Source organism: Belonocnema kinseyi, chromosome 7, assembly GCF_010883055.1.
Source record: "Belonocnema kinseyi isolate 2016_QV_RU_SX_M_011 chromosome 7, B_treatae_v1, whole genome shotgun sequence".
Taxonomy (NCBI): Eukaryota; Metazoa; Arthropoda; class Insecta; order Hymenoptera; family Cynipidae; genus Belonocnema; species Belonocnema kinseyi.
In genome coordinates, this window is record NC_046663.1 from 3324857 (window position 1) to 3331989 (window position 7133).

The 7133-nt window shown below is 23.4% G+C and overlaps 1 protein-coding gene across 1 annotated transcript in view; it reads right to left on the minus strand.

The window, feature by feature from the left end:
* Positions 1-7133, minus strand: part of LOC117175918 (transmembrane protein KIAA1109-like) — a 178513-nt gene that overhangs the window by 40526 nt on the left and 130854 nt on the right. The gene's annotated exons all lie outside the window — the stretch shown is intronic.

Below are 7133 nucleotides of genomic sequence, written 5' to 3' on the forward strand. Positions count from 1 at the left end.
ATAGAGCTCCAAGGAGATTATGTTGAAAAATAAAAAAAAATCTACCCAAAAAAAATTGTTTTTATACTTCATTCTAAGGACTTATTGAACTACCCTCGTAGCTCTCAAAACAGGAAAAAAATGGTGATTTTTCACGAAAATAAGGAAATAAATTCTGTCAAATAAAATTAATGTTCAATTCAACAGGAAAGGCTGAGGATTTTTTGCATAATATATAATAATTTCAAGAAACAAATTAGTTTTCGACAAAAAACAGGGTGGCCGTTTCAATCAAAGAAAAGAATTTCCGGTGAACTAGAAGTGAAACTCTTGAATTTTAAACTTTTAAAATTAAAGTTTGAAGTTTTTAAAATTAAAAAATCTTGTATTCAAATATTCAATCATTTACACTATAAAATGAAAGTTACTAACACTTTTCAACTAAACAATTTTAAATTAAATGCAGGTTACCACTTTCAGTGTTCTAAATTGAAGTATCAATCTATTCATTTAAAATTTTAGAAATTATATAATTTTAAGTATTTCTAAGCTAGAAACATTTCAAATTGAACGATTACAATTATTTAAAGAAACTGAACACTTTTTAAATTAAAAGTTAAATTATTGTTACATTAAATAGTTTCAAAAACTCTTAAAATGCTTTCAAATTTTTAATTTTTTAATTTTATTTTTTCAGAACTTCTAAACATCTTTTTAAATTATTCAAAATCTTCCCAACATTTTTCTAACAATTTTTTTTTAATATCCTGCAGAATTTAAAAAATGGATAAAATCTCCTACAATAATTTAAGATCATTTTATAAATCTTTTAAAATATTTTCTTTAAATTAATATTTCAAAATAAAAAATCATTCTCAATTTTCCTATGATTTTTAAATATTTTTCTAACCAAAAAAATCTGCCAAAATCTATATTTTGTTTCAAATTAGGCCACGGACTATTTACATTGAAATATTAGTATCAATAGCCGGATTTTGTCGACAAATGTAGTCGCTTAAATTATTAAATTTGTTTAAATATAACAATTAAAATTTTAACGCTCAAATTTTTTTTTTATTTTTGAATATTTATTTATAATTACTGATTTTGAATGAACAGTCAGATTTTTAAACAAAGGTCAAATTTCATGGTTTAAAAATGGAGTATTTTAGATTGAAATAATATATAATATTCAAGCAAAAAGGATAAATTTTCAACAAAATAATTAAGTTTTTAATAAAATGTTTGAATTTCAACTTAGGAAGATGAATTTCCATCCAAATGTTCGAAATTTTAATAAAAACAAGACAAAACTTCAAACACAACCAATTGAACTTGAAACCAAAAAGATGAATTATCAACCAGCAACTCTTCTACTCAAAAAATTAATTTTCAATCCAGAGGAACGAATTTTCTTTTCAAAAAGACGAATTTGCAACAGAACAGCTGAATTATCGAAAAATATGACTTTGACATAATAATTAAATTGTCAATAATATAATTAAATTTTCAACAACAAAATTGAATTATCAACCAAAAAGTTACATTTATAATCCTATAGTTGAACTTTCAAGAGAAATTGACGAATTTTTAACCTACGAAGATGATTTTTCAACCAAAGGGTCAAATTCTTAAACAAGAAAGATTAAACTTGAACCCAAAACAGTTCAATTTTAGCCAAGAAGGATACATTTTCAACCAAAAAGATCGATTTTCAAAAAAATAGTTGAATTTTGATCCAAACTGATGAATTTTCAGACTGAAAAGACAAATTTTTAACTAAGTGGTCAAATTCTTAAAAAATAGTAAACCTGAACCAAAAGCAGTTGTAGTTTTAACAACATAGCTGAATTTTTAACCAAATAGTAAAATGTCAACCTACAAAGATGAATTTTCAACCAAATGTTCGAATTTTTCAACCACAAAGAAATCAATTTTCAACAAAGAACTCTTCTACCAAAAAATATAAAATTTTTATTCAAAAAGCCAAATTTGCCACAAAACAGTTAAAGTTCAACCAAAAAATATGACCAATCAGTTGCATCCATAATCCAATGGTTTAAACTTTCAAGCGAAAGGGAAGAATTTAAAAAAAAAATAGCTGAATTTTTTAGCAAATAGTTGAATTTCAACCTACAATAATAAACTGTTCTACAAAAAAATATGAATTTTAAGTCTATAGGGACGAAAAATAGTTAAACATTCAAGCGAAATCAACAAAGTAGTTGAATTTCTAAACAAATACTTGAATTTTAAACCTACAAAGATCAATTTTCAACAAAATAATCGAATTCTTAAGCCAAAAATATTAAACTTCAACAAAAAATTGATGAAATTTCAACCAAATAGTTCAATTTTCAATAAAAAATATTAACTCTTTGTGAAAAATATAACATTTGATATTGAAAAAAAATCCAATAAGGAAATTAATTTTCAAACAAAAAATAAAGAAAGAATTTCAACAAAATAGTTCAACTTTCGACAAAAAATGCAATAGTTAATATTTCAATAAAAAAAGAACTTAATTTTAAATAAGAAGCAGTTGAATTCAAATATAAATATAAATTTTCAAATAAATAGCTAAATTCTCAACCAAAACAAATTGATTTTGAACAAAGTAGTTGAATTTTTAACTAAATAAGACGAATTTTCTACCACAAGGCATGAATTTTCCAAAAGGATTTGAATTTTCAAGCTAAAGGCAAATTTCTTAGAAAATAGTTAACCTTTAAACCGGAAAAGATGAATTTTCAATGAAACGGTCCAATTAAAAAAAAAAGACAGCTTCAACCAAAAACAGCTGCATTTTCAACAAAAAAATTTAATTTAAAAAATTAAAAAGTTGACTTTTCTTAGAAGAAAGTTAAATTTGTAATTAGAAGGACGAATTTTCAACCCAAAAGGACGAATTTTCTATTCAAAGAGACGAATATACAACGAAAACTTAGAATTTTTGAACAAAAAGGATAAAAAATTTAATAAAATATTTGAATTTGCAACAAAAAAGTTTATTTTTAACCAAAAACATAAATTAAAACAATTTTTTTTTTTTAATTATTAAACTTCAATTAAAACCTGTTGCATTAATAACCCAAAAGTCCCATTTTAAATCCAAAATGACAAATTTTCTATACAAAAAAACAAAACAAATGTATAACAAAATAGTTGAATTTTCGACCAAAAAGATTGCTTTTTAAAGCCTGTAATTCAGTTCAATTTTAAGTGAAAAAGAGAAAGTTTCCTAAAAATTGGGGGAAAATAAATGATTAAAAACAAGAAGTTTCGAGAAAACAGGTTAAAAAGAGGAAAAGAGGGGAACAGAAAAAAAGAGCGTGAAGTCTGCATTTAGATGCTTTACTTGTAAAAAAAATCACTCATTTTCATTTTTCCAAGGATTGAAAAAAAAAATTTTGAGAGTTTCCATCCTCTGACAGTGTGACGTAGTTTTTAAACGGCCTCAAACGATTTTTATTTTACAACTGAAGTCTTAGAATGATTGGTTTTAATTTCGTTGATTGCAATTTGGTTATAATTATTGTTGATTCGTCAATGTCAGTAAGTGAATTGTGTTATAAGCACAAAAAGTAAAGAGTTAAACCCACAGTTTTCCCGTAGACCACAGAATGAAAAGATGTAGTTTTTTTAAGTACAAGTTAGGGGCCGTACTTAAATTACGTAATGGATTATAGGCCCTCTATAAGAACTCCCTCCTCCATGCAACAAACTCTAACAAAATATGTGATACAAATTTAAAACTTTCAAATTATTTGATTTATTTTAACATAAAAATGCCCTTTTTCTCATAAAAGATGGCTTTTTTAACAATATACTCAAATTTCCAACAAAAAGTGTCATAGTTTCTGTTTCAATAAAAAAAGATGAAATTTATGCGCACACAAAAAAATTTTAAACCAAAAAGACGAATTTTCAGCAAATAATGATTTTTCACTCAAGAAATAAATTTTGCAAACAAAAAATATAACTTTTCAGCAAAAAATTAATTTTCCACGAAACATGAACAAAAATGAAATTTCAAACCAAGAATACTCTTTTTTTTCCAAAAAAGGGAGAATTTTAAACTAAAAAATATCAAGCTTAAAAAAATTGAACATTGCATTTTCAATTAAAAAATTAATTTTAAATAAACAAAAAAAGACTTCCACTATGTTAGCAATCGTTTAAAGTAGTATTTGAATTTTGAATTTAAAAATATTAATTTTCAACAAAATAGTTAAACTTTCAACCAAAGAGATGAATTTTCTGCTAAAGATGTACATCTTTGAATAAATGCTTAATAAATTGATTCAAACAAACCTTTCAAACAAAATAGTTGAATACTCAAGCCAAGAAGAATAATTTTTAACCAAAAAGTTGCATTTTCCTAAAAAAAAAAGTAAAATTCTACTAAAACAGATGAATTTTCAAAACAACAAAATACATTTTCAACAAACAAAAATCGTGGAATTTTCTGTTAAAAAAGATTTCAGTTGACTTTTCTGGATCAAAATATGAATTTTAAAACAAGAAATAAGTTTCTGCAAAAAAATTGAATATTCAATCCCAAATTACGAATTACTAACCAAAATGGTTCACTTTTTTACAAAAGTGTTAAATATTCTACCAAAGGGTTATATTAAAAAAAAAAGATGAAATTATTCTTAAAACGAATAATTTTTTTTTAATTGTAAAAAAATAGTTGAATTTTTATCCAAAAAAGATTCCAGTTGACTTTTCATGATAAAATATAAATTTTCAACTAAAAATGATGAATTGTTCAACCAAAAAGGATGTATTTTTGACGAAATATTTGAATTCTCTACCAAATAGTTTCATTTTTAGCCAAAAAGAGATGAAATTTCTCTTAAAACAGATAAATTTTTATTTGACAACAGAATTTTTGAACAAGAAATAAGTTTCTATGAAAAAAATTGATATTTCAATCTAAAATATTGAATTTTTAACCAAGGAGGATAACTTTTCAACACAATTGTTGAATTCTCTACCAAATAGTTCTATTTCAATCCAAAAAAGATTAAATTTCTCTTAAAACCGATTAATTTTTTATAGAAAAAAAAAATTCAAAGAAAATAGATTAATTTTTGTCCAAAAAAGATTCCAGTTGGCTTTTCAAGATCAAAACATGATTTTTTTTTACAAAAACAAGTTTCTACGAAGAAAAATTCAATTTGAAATCCAAAAAGACGAATTTTTCCAACCAAAAAAGATGAGTTTTTAACAAAATAGTTGAATTATCTACCAAATAGTTGCATTTTTTCCAATAAAAGTGAAATTTTTACTCAAACAGATCAATTTTTATTAAAAAACTACCCATTTTTTGGTTTAAGATGAAATTTTATTCAAAGACGATTTCACTTAATTTCTTAACACCAAAATCGCAATTTAAAACAAAAAGTTAATTTTCTAAGAGATAGTTAAATTTTCAACAAAACAGTAGAATTTTCCATCAAACAGTATGACTTTTTAACAAAATAGTTCAAATTTCAACCAAACAGTTGCACTTTTATCCAAGAAAGATTACATTTTCCTTAAATCAGATTAACTTTTTAATTAATTTTTTTTAGTAGTTGAATCATAAATTTTGTACAAAATATTTAAATTTTCAACAAAACAGCAGAATTTTCAACTAAAAGCCATGACTTTTTTACAAAAATGTTGAATTTTCAATCAAATAGTTGCATATTTAACCAAAAAAAAGATGAAATTTCTTTTAAAACAGATAAATTTTTATTTGAAAAAAACATCAAATTTAAAAAAAAAATAATTTAATGAATTTTTAAATAAGAAATAAGTTTGTGTGAAAAAAATCGATATTTCGATCAAAAAGGTAGAATTTTTAACCAAGAAAGATAACTTTTCAACGCAATTATGGAATTCTTTACCAAATAGTTGAATTTTAACCCAAAAAAGATTAAATTTCTCTTAAAACCGATTAATTTTTATTTTAAAAAAATATATGAATTTTCGTCCAAAAAATATTCCAGTTGGCTTTTCAAGATCAAAATATGATTTTTTCTTTTACCAAAAACAATTTTCTACGAAAAAAATTAACTTTGCAATCCAAAAAGACACATTTTTGCAACCAAAAACGATGAGTTTTTAACAAAATAGTTGAACTTTCTACCAAATAGTTGCATTTTTATCCACTTTTTAACAAATTAGTTCAAAAATTCAAACAAACAGTTACATTTTTACCCAAGAATGATGACATTTTTCTTTAATCAGATGAATTTTTAATTAATTTTTGTTTAGTAGTTGAATTTTCAACCAGAAAAAATGTCAGTTCTCTTTTCAAACCCAAAATATTAACTTTATATAAAAAGTAAATTTTTTACGAAAAATTTTAAATTATAAAAAAACAGCAGGATTTTCAACTAAAAACCGTCACTCTTCTACAAAAATGTTGAGTTTTCAACCAAATAATTGCATGTTTATCCAAAAAAGATGTAATTTCTGCTAAAGTAGGTGAATTTTAAAATCAAAAAGACAAACTACCAAAAAAAAAGTTGAATTGTTAACCAAACAGTTGCTTTTTTATTCTAGAAAGATGAAATGTCTTCTAAAACAGATGATTAAAAAGAAAAAAATAGTTTAATTTTTATCTGAAGAAGATTCCAGTTCACTTTCCAATACCAAAATAAGAATTATAAAGAATAAGTTAATTCTCTGCTAAACAGGTCAATATTTTACCAAAATGCATGGATTTTAACAAGATTGTTAAATTTTTGATCAAACAGTTGTATTTTTGTCCAAGAAAAACGAAAATTTTACTAAACAGGTGAACTTTTAATCAAAAATACAAATTTTCAACAAAAAAAATCGAATTTTCATCGAGAAATATTTCAAATGACTTTTCAACACAAAAACATGAATTTTTAACACCACATTTGCATTTTTATCGAAGAAAGGTGCTATATTTCTACTAAAAAAGATGAAATTTTAAATCAAAAATACAAATTTTTAACAAAAAAAATTTAATTTTCATCGAGAAATATTTCAAATGACTTTACAATACAAAAATACGAATTTTAAACAAAAAGTATGTTTTCGAGGAAATTGTTGAAATTTTACAAAAAATTTGCATTTTTATCGAAGAAAGGTGGAATATTTCTACTAAAAATGATGAAATTTTAAAT